This window comes from Corvus kubaryi, unplaced genomic scaffold (assembly GCF_017639235.1).
Source record: "Corvus kubaryi isolate FWS band 111438036 unplaced genomic scaffold, C.kubaryi_AGA036_p1.0 69, whole genome shotgun sequence".
Lineage (NCBI taxonomy): Eukaryota > Metazoa > Chordata > Aves > Passeriformes > Corvidae > Corvus > Corvus kubaryi.
In genome coordinates, this window is record NW_024582057.1 from 5,881,770 (window position 1) to 5,898,965 (window position 17,196).

Genomic DNA, 17,196 nt, shown 5'->3' on the forward strand with positions numbered 1-17,196 from the left:
ATAAAAGTGAGTCTTGAAATTCAGGAAAAGGTGAGTTCCTCATTGCTGGACAGCAGCTGGCAGTGGTTCACATTTTAAAATCCAGGATTTACAATGTACAGGTGAAATTCTCTCTCATTCATTGGCATAAGTGGAGATGGTTGGTGGTGAGGAGGTTAAGAGGCTGACATCTACCTATTTTCTCCTTACCCATTAATGTGCACACATAGGTGTGGTGGCCATGTTCCAGCACATGGGGCAATCACAGTGCACTGTGTCCCACCTGCATTTCTGCAATGGCTGCTGGGGAGATCAAAGCTTGCAGGCAGGAATTTCCAGGATTGGGCTGTTCGATGCCAGCACTGCTCCTCTGGGATTTAGGACTGCTAGGTGCTGACATCACATGTGCTCTAGTGCTCCAGCACTTGAAGGGGAGATGGCAATCCTGTATGAAGAATGTTGTCAGAGCATCATCAGTCTGTCTCCAGAGGACAAGGAAATATTTTTGTTGTGGACATGGTCTCTGACAGGGTGCAATGAAATCACCGCCATCTGCAATGGCTGAAAAAGCTTTGGGAGTTGTTCAGCAGGAGGGTCACTGGAGGGAATGTCTGTGCCTGGGCAAGGAGATGACTTGCATGGTTTCCAACTCCAGTATTTATGACTCCATGATTATTGGTAAGGAATGAGGTAGAGAAAGACACAGCAGTTGATGCATTAGGATGCTACTTAATTTTCATTACGTGTCTCTTCAGATGGAAAATGAGACATTTTAACCTTCTAGCAAGCTCCCTGCTGGAACCTCCATTGTGGATTCTGTAAAAATGAGGCTGTTTAGACACTTAAGGATGCTTATTCATCCTTTGTGTGAGTGGCTGTTAAATGGCGCTGCTATGTTTATATCTAATATTTAGATACTTGGATTCTGCTTGTGCAGAGGCAGTAGCAGCCCCAATGGGATAGGCAGTACTGCAGAGAGCAGTAAAGATGCTTCTGTCAGGGTATCTTGGCTAGTCTTTGTTCAGAGCAGGATAGCAATTATAAACATAGACTTTGAGGGGTGAGTATGAAAATTAAGGGTCAGTTACATTTGCAAGGGAAAAGAAGATTCTGTAGCTTGATTAGTCGTAAGGCCATCTCAGATAAATATTTTTTTTCTTTCTATGATTATTTCTAAGACACTTGACTCTTTGTTACAAGCAACAGAACAAACTCAAGTCTTACTATGATATCCATTCATTAAGTGCAACTTTTCCCTGCTTCTTCCTATATGTGACTCCTCCTTTAGTTTCAATCTCGAAGCAGTATCATGTAATAACAGAATAAAACTTTATTTCAACTATCTGTGTGCATATAGGTCCCAAATGCTTGGAGGAGCAGCAGAAAATACTATTTTGTCTGTGAATTTTAACAGACAAAAGAAAAAGTGACATCAATTATATTTGACGTGTGGACATTATACATCAAATAATTACATTTCATGGCTTCTCCTTTTGTGGAAAAGAAATGCCATTATAAAAATAGTTTCCATGGGGTGAGATTTTCAAAAGAACCAAGCATCCACAATTGGGACCAGATTTCTAGAAGGCTTTAGCTTTGGCATAGAAATAAGTGTCCAGATGTCCTAAGAGCTCTAAACACTAGATTGTGAGCATTTATAAAAATCTGGCCTGTATTTAAGAGCATAAATGGGAGCTGAGCTCTTTGGAAAAATCTCACCTCCATGCTGGGTGTTGAGCTGGCTTGAAAAAAGTCTTGGTCTGAGGCTGTTTTGGTGGGGGGATTGTTGTTTGTTTTGGGGTTTTTGGTTTCGTTTTGTTTAGAGATTTTTTCTGTTGTTTTTAAAAGAGAACTGGTCTTGCATGTCATTAAGTTGTTTACTGGTTTTGTGGAGCTTTTCACTTCTAAGCACATATTTCAGTTCATCCATCCAAACAGTCCAGTTGCCTTTAAGCAATATTGATGTACTTAAAACTAATCATGCCCTTTGCTGGGCTGGAGATTGAATTTACCGTTTGAAATACCTCCCTGTTTAGCTGTGAAATGTACACTATCTTTACCAACATGGCCACATGTGTGGAGGAGGTGTGACTGAATGGGAGCCAGCCAGAGTAAAGAAAAGCTTTTTTCAGTGCCTGTGTAACTCTGATAATGTCTTTTCAAAAAGCTCTAAATATTGCAGTTGAGCCACAAATAAACATAAGAAAGTTCTTCTAGGTAAAGTAGTGACAACATTTCTTCTGGACCTGTGCAGCAAGAGTTGAGTAGGCCGGAAATGTGCTGGAGCAAGTCCAGAGAAAGACAATGGAGCTGGTGGAGGGTCTAGAGAGTAAGTCCTATGAGGAGAAGCTGTGGGAACTGGGGGTGTTTAGTCTGGAGAAAAGGAGACTCAGAAGTGGCCTTATCACTCTCCACAACTACCTGAAAGGAGGCTGTAGCCAGGTGGGGGTCAGTCTCTTCTCACAGGTAAGAAGTGACAGGACAAGAGGAAACGGCCTCAAGTTGTGCCTGGGGAAGTCCAAGATGGACATCAGGAAGAATTTTTTCCCTGAAAGGGTGGTTAAGAATTGGAACAGACTACCCAGGGAGTTGGTGGAATCATCAATCCCTGGACGGGTTCAAGAAGCAGCTGAACATGGCACTCAGTGATGAGGTCTAGCTTAAAAGGTGGTGATCAGTCAAAGGTTGGATTCAATGATCTTGGAGGCCTTTTCCAACCTAGATGATATTGTGATTCTGTGAAAATGGACCTAAACCAAAGGAAACAGGATACTTGTATACCAAAAAGAAAAAATACTCAGGCTGTAAAGTCTTTTCAGAAAGTTGTTCTAAAGAACAGTGAGAATGGGCACCCTCCATTCCCTCTGAAGCCCGAGTGTTGGTTAGAGCATTGAAGGGTAAGGTAATATATCTTCTATTTCTTTTAGAGGAATATATATCTACTTTAGGTATCAATTCAGCTTTAGACAATAATTTAGTCATACTTGTAAATGGCATTCCAACAAAAAAGGTCATCATATTTGACAGCATTGGATTGACTTATGGAAAACTAAGGCTGACTTTCTGGTGTTAAAAATGTTAACCCTTTTCCAGCGGCTACTGATGCCAGGAATCTGCTACAAGTTTCCATGAAAGTGGGAGGAGATAGGAACGTGTAACTGCCTATACAATAAGCAGTTCTTTCAGAAAATCACAGCAAAACTTACTTTGAATCTTGCATCCTATACATAAGCCTAAAAATGTTATCAGATATTGAAAAGGCATGGACAACAGCTCTTGTACAGGATTGAATGGATTGCAGGTCAGGTGATCTCAAGGTTGGCTGATGGATGAGATAAACACCTCTCATCACTATGCTGGATCAATCCTTGCTTAAGTACTAGATTTATGACTGCTTCTCCCATCCATTTTCAGATTCTATCATTGTTTCTGCTTTGGCTCTGGGCCAAATGAAGTTGTTCTTCTATAAGTCAATGTTTAGAGCCCCAGGTCTTGGAGTAGAAAGTGATTTCGCAACCTCTGCTCTCAATTAAAAGAAAATACAATTTTTGTGAATCAGTGTTTGTCAGTGTATAGCACGTACTACCTTCGCATGTCCACTCCCTGTTCTCAGGGCTTTCAAAAAATGGGTCACTGCAACATATAATCCTGACTGGAATATTTTCTGGAGATGACTTGACCTGACTCTTAATTTCTAATTCTTCAGATCCCAGCTTTTGGTAACAGAAAGAATAAAGGGGCAGGATGAGCAGTTCTGTCACAGGCATCCAATTTCGCTTCACAGCTGAAGCCACCACATCTCACAGCCCCCATGATTTTTTGGAAGCATTGCAGTGTTTTCCTTCCACAGAAAACCTGAAATTTCATGGGCTGATGAGATTCCAATCCAGCCGGCAGCTACTGTGTTGAAATGCCACCCAGGTGTGGGTGTGGCCAAGCTGTGACAGAGAGGTCAACACCTTCCAACATCTCCAGGTCTGCCAATCTCAGAGCTAGAGAAACCCACAGGGAACATTTTTTGTCTTCTACGTAAACTTCTTTGGGAGCAGTTTTTTTCCAGCAGAAAGTTGCTAAGCATTTCCATACAACAGCTTCATTTTGACCATCAGCAGCACTGTGCAGGCAGACTGCTGTGTCAGGCAGCTACTATGAACACGTGTCTTGGAGCTCCACCAAGCTTTTTTCCCTTAGAGATATTGTTCATTTCTGCTGGAGGTACTGAATAGCACAGTAGCTCTTGCCAAAACACTTCCTTGTACATTTACTTTGCATGTATGAAATAACTATTCCTCTAGCATTTATCCACCCCTATTCACCTGCCTTTTCTTTTTTATTTTTTTAGAAATATATTGTCAGTAGTGAATTAAAAAGGCAAAAAGTGTTGTTTAGCCTATCTGTAGGGAGAACACCACAAAACAGAAAGCATATGCAAAACTAACCCAGCCCAGCACTGACAGCCGAACTAATCATCATAAAGGTATTCAGCATGAATGTCTTTCAGTAGATGGGTCCACAAAACTGTGGTCCACAAAACATGTATGCACACTTTTTTTAACCTCATGTGCCAACAGCAGTCCATGCAGACTTTCTGTGGTCTGGTAAGAAAAAGCTTGGGTGCAGCAGCATGACTCCTTATTTGAGTATCCACATCCACTGATCTCCCTCAGGCAACCACTACTGCAAACTCTCAGACAGGAGCAGAGCCTTGCAACTCCAAAGCAGGCATTTAAGTGGGAGGAGCAGCCTTCTCCGCCTCTCCTAAATTCTTGCACAAAACCTTTACTGAGGAAAAAGTGAACCACAATCACAAGTTCTGAAGTCAATAGAATTTCTAAATCCAGAGCAAAGTAGTTCTTCTCTCATGCTAAGAGCCTGTGAAGATTATTTCACTAAGCAAAAATCTTGATCTCTGAAAGGCCTGTGAATAATATCACAGCTGAAAATTTTTCGGGGATATTAATTTGCCATCTGTAAACAGATTCACTGATGTAAAAATATCTTGAAAGACAATGATACAATATATCAAGGCAATAATGCAAAAAAGTATACTTAGCTGTCACCAACATGAAGCAATTTGATAAAATAATTACCTGAAATTACATTTACTGGAGTTTTTAAACAGGTATTTTAATTTATTTAAGATTTATCTGGGATGTCAGTGTCCCAGTCTAAGCTGAAATAAAATTTCAGTTTAGATTTGTCTCTTGCATGGAATTTAAAGACTAATTCCTCAGTATGAAAATTACTAATGGAAATAAAGTTTTTATTCCAATGTGTAGATGTGCAGCACTGGGGCCTGCTAGAAACTAACAGAAATGAAGCACTTAAATGCTGACATAGAGGAGGGGACTCACTTCCTTCTTCTGTGATTTAATCTTGAACTTGAAGAGTATCTTTAAAGGACTGAATATATAAATAATGATCACGTAATGCACTTAATAAGCAGTCATTTGCTGAGTGCTGTCTATACAGTTACTTCTAGCTGGAATGCTGGTCCTGAATATTTGAATTCCCTCTTTTGCCTTTCACCTCCTTCTTCTCTGCCAAGTTGCAATTTCCATACTGGGTTATATCAACAGTGGTGGGAATAATGCTTCTAACTGCATTTCCACTTCTATTAAAAACAAATGTTTCCACATAAATCTGCTAATGTAAGGCATGGTATTACTTACTTACTTTTTTTTTCCCTGTTAATGATGAAAACAAATGAGTAAGATTTATCTCTTTGACAAGTCATGTGGGTGTGAATCTTTAATTAGCATATAACAGGTTTAGACTTCAAGTCCCTATAGGCGTGGGAATCACTTAAAGAAGAAAATCCCACTTGGTAAATCTTTGGCTTAGGAAGCCAAGAATGTTATTTTAAGAGATACCTGTAAAGATGAAGATTGCAATCTTTGTGCATGTCAAGGTAAAAAAGCAAGCTATTTCATCTCCCAGAAACTCGGTGACCATACTTTGATGACAGGCCAGATGGCAGCTGTTCCCCTAGCCTGGTGCCAAGAAAGATGATTGGAGCTGCAATTTACCTTCCGTGGTGAAGCTCAATGCTGGAGCATACCACAGCTGCGGATTTGGCTGCTGCCAGTAGGTGTGTGCACAGTTGGTTTCCTCCCAATTTGGATTCATCAGGTAAGAGGCTGTATCAGTACCCAGCAATTATGAAATTGGCATGCGTTGGATTGTTTACTCACAGTAATATTCCTACTGGACTTTATTAAAACACCATCTGTTGTCAGTACAGACAAAGAATCAAACCAGAAATATCCATGGAGAGAAAGTGTGTATGTGCACGTGTGCGTGTGTGTGTGTGTTCAGCTGTGTTGCAGGATCAGGTCACATTTCATATTCTCTTTTCTTCTTTCCTCTTCCTCTACAGGTAGCTTTTCATAAAATGCCTACATTCCCAATTAATTTTTTTCCCCTTTCCTAATGTCACATAGAAAAAAAAAAATTAGAGTGGAAAAAAATAAAAGCTGGTCAAAGGGAAGTTATACCTCTGTGAGTCATGCTGGAATGGAAATAAATGAGTCTTTGCATATGGGTGGAACAACATTAACTTTACTACAAATTAAGGCTGAAATCGTTGAAGAAAAAGTCATCTGACTGAATGATGTTCAGTTAGAACTTCTGAGTTAATGTGTAGTATACAGGGTGAGTAATAAAGGATATTTGCCAATAATAATATCTTTAGGGCTTGAGAAAAAAAGGGGACTAGCTTTTACAATCAGCTGTTTGCTCTTGATTACTTTTTTTCTTTAATCTTTCAAATGGGGATCAGATATTCTTAATACACAGCTGGTCTCCACAAATGGCCAAGGATAATTTTTCCTGTATCTACATATAATTCCAGGTGAAATTAATTAGTTGGAATTCTTCATCAGGTAAAACACTAATAAAATATGATGCAAGTAATTAAAAATGCAAATACAGGGAAGAGAGCAGTAAAACTTAGATATGTCATTTCAGTCCTACAAAAAGGCATCTGTCAATTTAGATCTTTAGTGCATGCACTCACACATACACATACACAAAAAAACCCTTTAAAAATAAAAATGTAAACAAGTCCCAGTTCACGTCGTAAGATTAAAGCTGTAATAAAGGCAGAGAACACAAGCCAAGAACATCCCCTGGGAGAAGGAGGAAAGTGCGTTAAAATGCTTGGGTTGTTTATGGACTAAGTGTTTGGAGATCTCTCGGTGCTGAATGAAGGAGTTGGGATATTTTAGAGGACCCACAGGGAGGTTATTTACTACTATGGGGAGTCACTAAAGCCTGTTTTGCTCACTATACCCAGCCATCAGAAAGAAAATATTAGTCCTAATATAAGTGCGTGCAATCTACCACCTGTGGTGGGATTGTGCATAGTCGAGAGGGAGGGGATTTGCCCCAAATATGAGCCCATCCTTGTTGCACTATTTAATTTCATCCTCATGTGGACCAAAGTTCTTCCCTAAGTTGAAGCCACATAGCCATTGCAGAAGTTTGACTCTGGGCAGGGTAGAGCATAATTTCCATGCCTAAGATATAATTCCCTCCCTTTGTTTTCATCATCATCATCATCATCATCATCATCATCATCATCATCACTGCTCCTCTACCAAATTACTTAAACCCTGTATGCTTAAGTCTTGTAGCCTACTCTGCCAAGCCTAAAATGGACCCACTGCATTAAAGCAGTAATCTCTCCAGCAGTAATGTCCCCAAAATCTAGGCCCTTGTTTTTTGAAGCTCACGGAGGACTAATCTCCTCAAGTTTATACCAATATTCATGAAATCAGGAGTTACAGTACTTTGTTTTTGTGCTTCAGTTTTATGTATCTATTTTTAATCCTGATGAGAGGAATGTAATATTTTGCCTTGACTTATGTCCTATGTAGAACCTTTTTTTTTTAATCATCTTAATAGTAATAATCTCAGTAGTTAGACACTAGAAGACGTTGCCCAGAGAAGTTCTGGATGCCCTGTCCTTGGAAGTGTTTTAGTGATTTGATTGTCTTCATTTGCTCTGATAATACTTACATGCAAAACCAAAACTTCCCAATAGTGTCAAGCTTTCTGAAGAAGAAGGAAGACAGTTCCCATAGCAAAATACATTTTTATTCTGTGTATCCAGTCAGTCTCCAAGCCTCCTCTGTGGGGGTGATAGGCAGGGAAGAGAGGGGAAAAAAAAGTAGACTTGCAAAATGGAGCTGCCAACTGTTCCACAACAGATAGATTTTTATGGCCCACAGGTCCATTAGAAATTCAACAGAAGCAACTAATTACAAGAACCAAACAATCCTCCTCCCCAAAGTGCAGCATGCAGAAATGACCTGTTAGGAAGATGGATGCCAAATATGTTTGCCAGCAGCAGGGCCAGAGTTTGCCCCACATGGGAACTGGGAGGGCACCGCTGGCACACAGGCTGCCTCCTGCCCTACCTGTGCATCAACACTTCCAGAATAGTCTGCCACGCTGTGCACTGCAAACATGCTGAGGCTGTATAACATCTGTGCCAGCACTTCTGCATCCTTATAAATCATTTCCCAGCTCTTGCCGGGACAACAAGGAAGAAAATGTTGGCATATAAATGTGAATCACTGTATGTCCTATGGAATAGAATAATAATTTTGTTGATTTACCAGCCATGCACTGTTCCCAGGGATGGCTGGGAAATATTGGCAAAGAAAGGACTGTACATCCAGCAAAAGAACAGATTTGCTGAACTTTATAAAAATGGTTGGAATAATCAGATGCTTCTGTCTAGGAGACTTGTTTCCTGTTGGACTGAGTGTGAGGGCTTCACCTCATTGCTGGTTGAAATGTAATGACTTCACCTCTAGTCATGTTCAAAATAAAAGTGTCCAGAGACATTATTTAATCAGTTACACGGTGAGCATAGATGGGCAATTTTTTCCCCCTCCTATGTGTGGTTGTGGATACCTCTGAAGTCACTGGCTGCATGCATTCCCTGTGCATTTAATCTCAATTGAGGTCAACGTTAAAACTTTCACTGGGACCAAGGTTTTATCCACCAAATCTAAAATAATTTTTTGACCATAACTGTGAAGCCTATGACCCACTTTGCAGGCTTTTGTATAGTTTTTTCTTTCAAATTTTTATTTAAGATAATCTCACTATCATGTTTAGTATCTCACCACCTACAAATGTGTTACGAAAAGAATGTGGTAATTCTAGCACACAGTAAGAACATCAACCTAGAGCTACACCAATGGGAGGAAATGCACTCAATTCATACTTTCTCATTAGCTTCCAGCAAGAACACTTTGTTTAATTTTCCATACCGTATTGACCACAATAAACTATGTAAAGCAATTTTACAAATGTTTCAGGATTTTATGGAAGACTGACAGACTTTTCTTGCATGACAGTTACAATGCTAAAAATTCCTGTCAAGATATACAATGACATTTCATAATACTTTATTCTCTCAAAATTCCCTATGTTCTGCACCTGTACTTTTTGAACACACAACCACCCAAACACACATAGTCTAGTACATTTCATCACATTATCTGTTCCAGTTGTACTGCTGAAGCTGAAAAACTTTCTTGTCACACCATGCGCCAGGGGCTGAATTCACACCTCAAAGCACAAGCATGAAATATCGTGTGATACAAAGTTTTGTTCTAAGGCATCTAGACCTAAGTGTGAAAAATATGCACCACCTGTGAAATAGCACATTGTATTTCAAAGCAATACTGTAGCATTAGTTTGAATACCTTTAAAGTATTTTTTTCTGGTTTTACTTATATTTTTATGACAGATATTTTTGAGGATTTTCTAAGGTTCCAGTATTTTTTCCATGTATATGGCTCTTTTATTGTGAAAGATCCAGACACTTCATAATTTTTGAGGGTGTGCATGGCTGAGAGTAGTAATGTTCCAGATCAAAATTAAAAATTATGCAAAAATCATAAGATTTTTGTCAAAACTATGTCAAACAAAAGCAGGTATTAGGCTCAGTAACAAATTTTCCATAATTATATACACAGAATATTGTATATTACATGCTGCTTTATACTAATCTTATATACTTCATTCTTCTACATTATACAGTACTATTATATACAATTATTATATAGTATTTCATGAACAGTCAGTACCTTACTGTGAAGAAGATCACTAAAGGCCAAGGAAAGCAAGGCAAAAAGCATGCAAAGCCAAATATCAAAATCTATTTTTACAATTAAAATAGTGTCATAGTAGCTCTAATGTATAGCACCCTTTATTTTAATGCCTCAAGTGAACAATACCACACTGTAAATTGCACAGCAATCAGGGTATCCAGAATGATAAAAAGATCATATAGTATTTCAAGAAGTTAAACCTTAGACTTTCCAACACATCTCAGACCTAAAAATATTCTTCTTACTTGACATAAATTACTTGAATTCGCATCAAATAATCTAAGCAAATTATATAAGATGCATTTCAGGATGGGACGAGTCATCCTCTGGCAGTGCTGGCCTTCTCTTTAGTGGAACCAAGCAACTTGTTTAGGCTAGAAATTAAGTTCGATCAACTTTAATTCAGACAAGCAGCTAGGATGCAGGAAGAATGTATTTGGGGTCATAAAATGGAGAGTTCTACAGAAGTTACCTTGCTGTTCACTAGAGATGCAGACTAACACAAAAAAGGAGCTGGGTTTGTTGGGGTTTTTTTGGGAGTTCCTGCTCAAGGTGGAGAAACTGTATACAGCTTGGGGTTTGCAGGTTCATATGCCCAAACTGAACATAATTTTTAAAAAGGTATGCCAGATACACATGTTCATGACCTCAGAGTCCATGCCCAAGAATTAATTAAGTACAGTTGAAGAAATGGAAGCTAGGTGTATGGGTCTTCACTCTTACCACATCAAAGAAACCTGGCTGACTAGCGCCAGTCTCAACCCATCTTCTCCCAAAGGAAGATGCATTTCCTACTTTTCCTGCGGTTCTCCTACTGTTGATGACGAGTATGTCCCCCTATCAACCACTGGATAAAGAGGTATTCAGTACTTACGGTATCACAGCTATAATTCAGACTTCACACTCTGTTTTCTAATAACGAATAAAAATAAGAAACCATCAGTGCCACTTGGAAGATGTTTGAAAGCTCTGACAAGCAGATTTAGAGCCAATGGTCAGGCATTTTTGGTTCTCATGTGGTCATAAGTCTCCTTCGTAAGAAAGACACAACTGCACACATTCTGTGCAACACATGGAATGCTGCCTATCATCTAACAGTCGATTTCTACCTCCAAAAGACAACAGGTGAATGAAAATGAACTTAACAGCCTCAGGTTTTCCTACCAAACCAAACTCACCAGCATATCAAAGATAGGTTTCCATTGGCAATGCAGCCATCAATGAATTTCCAGCTTTTTTCTCAATACCTTATGCGTCAATACCTAATGTCTGACTTGAGATCAAGCTGGTGAGGTAATGTATGCAGAAGTTAAAGGAAAACAATGTCTAGATAAGGCCATCTGGTAAAGGTAATCCTCAAATCCACATAAATAGACCAAACCTTATAAATACTCAATAAGATAATTTTCATAAATGACATAAAAAAATAAGAGACATTGTTATTTATTGTTGTTATTCTAGCTATTTTAAAAAGTCATGGGTTTTTCTAAGACAAAAAGGTGCTAGGAGACACATAAAAAGAGAGAAGGAGAGAGGTAGAGAGAGGAAAAAATACAGTGTTTTTGGAAACAAGTCACTTTATTGAAGAAATAAATATTTCCTACATAAATGAAAATACTAATCACTGCAGTTTGCATAAAAGCTCTGCTTACGGAATCTGAATAAGAGATATTTCTCTAACTTCTGTGTTTTCCCTGTTCTCTTTTTATTCATCATTTATTTGTTCTTCTGTTCTACTGATCAAAATAGAAAAAGGAAAAGAAAACCCAAAAGGTGGGAAGTCAGGCAACTAGGAACTGTAAGCTAAGAAATAAAGCTTTTTTCCGTTTTAAAAAAAACCCCATACAAATCATTTTAAGGAAATCCCAGAATAATCCCACCCATTACCTTGTCCACATTCTCAGCCATTACAAATGGATTTGCTTCTGTTGGTGAAGCTGTGCTTTGCACTGGGATCTTTTAGAAGAACTAACTCTGAACCCTAGTATTCAAATTTGCTACAATTCTCCGTGGCATTCAGGTATGTGGCCCTGGTTGTCATGTCTTCCACCTCTGTAGGCATAATGCCAGTAGATACTATTAATAATATGCCAAAATCAAAATGCATTTAGATTCTTAATTATTTTTGTGTTCATATTTTTGTATTTGTTTAAATACAGAAACATGACACGAGATTGAGATGACTTTGAGCTTTAAAAAAAATATTTGTCACTCCATTTTTACTTCTCTTGATCCTCCCTTCTTGATTCCCTGTTTTGTTAATTTATACTTTGCCTGATGCTCTAAGTTAAGCAGTGAAGATATTTCCAGCTTTTCTGGACTGATGGGACCCAAAGTCCTGTTTTACTTTTCTATCTTGTAAATATTCAGACAATTATTGCAGTAAAATATGTATATATGTAGGTACTGCACGTTCATTCATTGACTATCTGCAAAAAGCCTAGAAACTCTCTCATGAAAATACAATAGAGAAGGGACATTACTTGATGTTTTCTCTTCAGCATCTCCAATTTTAATGAAAAATCTTTTAATGTGGAGTAAATCCTGATCAGCAATGGAAAAATTCTGCTTCAGAGATTGTTTATTCTGCTTCTGCTACCCCAACCATCAATTTTCATTCTGAAGTACAGCTGAGTTTAGCAGTGCTACAGGGATTTTCTCTGAGGACAACAAAACATCCTGAAGAGAAGCAAATAGCTGTGGTATATTGCTGCTTTGTACCAAGCAGGCACCCAAGTTCACCACTTCTGTTGTATAAGTAGCATTTGTCTGTGCTGTGTGGATGCAGCCTAATGACCAGGAAGCAGATTTTTACCAGCAATTATACTAACATGAGTCAATGGTCATTGGTCAGAGACATGGCAAGGCTCCTCAGATCCTGGTGTTTAACAATAGGCCCTTTGCCTTGAATAATTACAAATCTTATATGGCTGACACATCTTAATTCATGAGATCCTGGTGTGTATAATTGGATAGAAGTATGAACTTGATTACACTAGTGAACTTGCTTTCCAGAGGGGGAAAGAAAGTGATAACAGACTTCATTGTCATCAAAGGGTAAAGAAATGTGACAATCTGGGAACCAGTTTTAGGACCCCATCTGCTAAACCAGAGAGAAATCAAGATTTTACAGTTCTATAAATATTTTAGTGTATGCCATCATTTATGAACTCTGGCAGCTATCATAAAATCTCTCTGACTTTTGTTACAACTGCATATAAGGCCAGAAAATTGCATCTCATGGTAAACCATAAAAACCTAAGTAAAAGCACCATTCCTTTCAGTATATTCTAAAAATATACAACCTCCCTGTCAGTACATGGCAGGGTTGTTACCATCCCAAGATGCCTGTTTCTCTCTCATTTTTTTTTATCTGATCTTACCCTGGTCTTTTCAAACCCTTTTGTATTTCAGTATCCTTTTATGTTCCATAAATAACAGCCATCACAGTATAACAGCTGAAATAGCTTTTACTTTGTCACAACGTACTGTAAGCAAGAGACACTTGGGTGATGCTAATGCCCTAGATACAGGAAGAATTTATGCGGACCTTTTCTCTAATTGTTCCTGAAATGATTTTCATTCAGTGGTGAGTTTCTTTAGAGCCCTGAAATAGAGCTAGCCTCAGAGCAGGTTTTGATGCTTTAATCACCCAAGTAGAAAACCTCCGTAAAAAAAAGGATATAAATATAGAATTATCCTGAGATTAACAATGCTCCTTCGAAACTTAAACTCCCAGTCCTGCCCTGTGTTACAGAAAGTCTCTAAAAGACACAGATATCATGAATCATCAAGTTTTTGATTGCAGAGGCTATTCTGACATTCTAGGTAGCATCTGCACAGCTTGAATTATAAGACGATATTGTTTAAAATAACCTGCCAGTCTGAATAATAGTAATTTACCTTTTATCTTTACAAAGTTTCTAGAACACATTTACTTAAACAGGTTTGGGGGAGGTGGTCTGGGAGGGGGGAGGGTGTGGGTGTGTGGTTGTGTGTGTAGCCAAACAAGAGAAGAGACAATCACTCTATCAAAAATAAATACAGAAGTTGTCAAAGACCCTTAATTCAAGAAAGGTATTTACCAAATTTAAGACTGAATTTCAGAAGATGTCTAGACAGCACAAGATGTGAAACTTCTGTCATCTCATTTGCAGAGGCAGAACAGAATGGTGAACATTGAAGTGACTGCACATGCAACTATTTCCAAAATAAATGCACAAATCAGGTTTCTGACACGTTCATTACACACCTGATCTGGGCGTATGCCTTTGCAAAGGAAACTGGCTAAAACACTGCACATGTTGCTTCCCCTTTTTGATCCAACAAGACTTCCTGTAGCTCCCAGTATTAGTATGTCTTAAGACCTGCATTTCTTTTAACCAAACATATGCTTTGATCTTTCATAAAAAATACAGAGTTGTCTCACTTGTGTATAGATGGATATATATGTACATACATGTATTTATAGATGCACATTTTGTGCTGTATAAATCAATATATAGAAGGTACTTTTGGACAGTATGGTAGCTATCAGGCTGCATACTTCTTGTTTCATAGCTCTCACAACAGCACAAAACTCATCTACTGAAAGAGAAAGAGGTAAAATTTAAATTAAGTGCTAAGGGGAATGGCCAAAGTGTAAATAGGTAAAAACTTTATCTGTAAACCAGGAAGCTCCAGTATATTCCATCCTGTGGGATCAGTTCCCACTCTGCCTTTAGCAAATTGCTTTGAACTAGATACCAATTTCAGAGCAAAGTGGTACAGAGTTGTGCTGGTGTTGGCTGGGGTAGAGTTAATTTTCTTCATGCTGGCCAGCATGGGACTATGTTCTGGATTTGTGCTGAACACAGGGTTGATAACACAGAGATGTTTTTGTTACTGCTGAGCAGGGTTTGCACAGAGACAAGACCTTTTCTGCTTTTGTACTGCCATACTGGAGAGGGATTTGGGGGTTGGGAGGAGACACAGCCAGGACAGGTGATCCAAACTGACCAAAGAGATATTCCCTATCATATGTATCAGTATGTAAGGCTGAGGGGAAGAAGGAAAAGGAGGGATGTTTGAAGATGTTTGTCTTTCCAAGTACCTGTTGCTTGTGATGGGGCCCTGCTCTCCTGAAGATTGCTGAACACCTGCCTGCCCATGGGAAGCAGTAAATGAATTCCTTGCTTTGCTTTTCCTGTTAAATTGTCTTTATGTCAGCCCACAAGTTTTCCTGCTTTTACCCTTCCAATTCTCTCTCTGATCCCACTGGTGTGGGAGTAAACATATGGCTGAGTGGGACTTGGTTGTTGGCTGGGATTAAACCATGACAAGAGTGCAGGAGCAACACTGGTAATAATCCTAATGGTGATCAGAAAAATATACATATGAAAATATATGTGTGAAAATTATAAACAGCTTCACTTAATACTCTCAAGTTTATGTATATGCTGTTTAAGCAAGAGTATTGTAAGATACAACACTCATTTCCCTAAACAAAAAAATTTCTTAAAAATATTAAAATAAGAAATCAATCAATCCATCAATCAGTCTTTCTGCTGTTGAGAACTGCGACCTTTAAAATTAAGATCACTTTTCCCCAGCTCCTACAGGTTCTAACTCAAATGAAGATTGAACCTTCAATTCTTGGGACCTTCAATTCAATAGGACAAATTCTTCGTGTCCCATGGGTGGTGTTAGATCACAAGTCCCTCATCATTACACTCTATGCAGAAAGCCTCTGCTCAGATTGCTCTTGGTTTGTGGTTAAGATGGGAAGGTGTCCCAACTCATCTGCTAATGTACATGGGATTTCTGAGGAAGCAACAAGACAATCATTCCAGCTTGACCTCATAACACTTTTTATTGTCCCTTCTAGCTTCAACTTCTTTCATCATCATCATCAGCTCCTGCACTACATAGTAAGCAGTGGCATCCTCATTTGCTTATAAGGCCAACACTGTAGTTGACAGTCAAGAAACAAAGAGCACAAATAAACTTTCAAATGTTCTTCATTTCAGAACAAAAAAACCAAACAAACCACACAAAAATCAAAAAGCAAGTACCAAGTTTTCAGGTGAAAATGTGGTTTACTTTGTTTGTTTAATGATATGGTTAGTCACATTTATTTCTACACTTCACTTGAAAAGCAAAAAAGAGCATGTTTAGTTGTGGAGAAGTTTGTTCAGTCCTACTTTAACAAGATTCCAACCCCCAACTCTTTTCCTTGCTGCAATGTCACATCTGTGTGGAAACTACATGGAAACACCTTTAAAGAACATAAGAAAGAGGAGCCCATGTACTAGCTCACATCACCAGCAATCACTTTGAACTGACACATAGTAATGGGCTGGTGTGAAAATATTAGACTGGGAAATGATGCTGGAGCCTGGAAATGCCTCCACCAGGAGGACAGCAGCCTCAGTCTGGAAAGCAAGCAGTCACCTCAGCCAGCATCTGTGGGTTGGATGGTGCAAACCCAAGCCTTCACTTTATGAAAAAAGTCAGTACTGGTTTCCAGCCAGAGAGGCATTGCCTAAACCAAGCACGATTATTCAGCTTAAGCTTCCCTCTGCACCTCCTGCTGTGTCATGGCTGGACCAAATACTGGCATATCATGTTGAGGCAACTTATTTGGCAAGTGATATCTTGATATTTTCATATGTTTCCATCATCATGAGATCCACCTGGAGTCCTGAGTCCATGGACTTGTTGGAGTGAGTCCAGAGGAGGCCATAAAAATAGAGGGCTGGAGTGCCTCTCCTATGAAGACAGGCTGAGAGAGTTGGAACTATTCAGCCTGGAGAAGAAAAGGCTCCAGGGAGACCTTAGAGCAACTTTCAGGTACCTAGAAGGGGACCTATAAGAAAGATGACGACAAACCTTTTAGTAGGATATATTGTGATAGAACAAGGATAATGGTTTAAAACTAAAGGAGGTTGGTTTAGATTAGATGTAAGGCAATTTTTTTTACAAAAGGAGTGGTAAAACACTGAAACGTTGCCCAGAGAAGTTGTGGATGCCCCATCCCTGGAAATATTCAAGGGCTCTGAGCAATCTGGTCTAGTTGAAGATGCCCCTGCTCATTGCAGGGAGG

General features: G+C 39.0%; 1 long non-coding RNA gene across 1 annotated transcript in view; it reads left to right on the plus strand.

Annotated features, from left to right (window-relative positions):
- LOC121674668 overlaps window positions 1-17,196 on the plus strand; it is a 52,596-nt gene that overhangs the window by 24,905 nt on the left and 10,495 nt on the right. The window contains exon 3 of the long non-coding RNA XR_006019754.1: window positions 5,920-6,111. This is a non-coding gene — a long non-coding RNA (uncharacterized LOC121674668). The remainder of the gene's footprint in view (window positions 1-5,919; window positions 6,112-17,196) is intronic.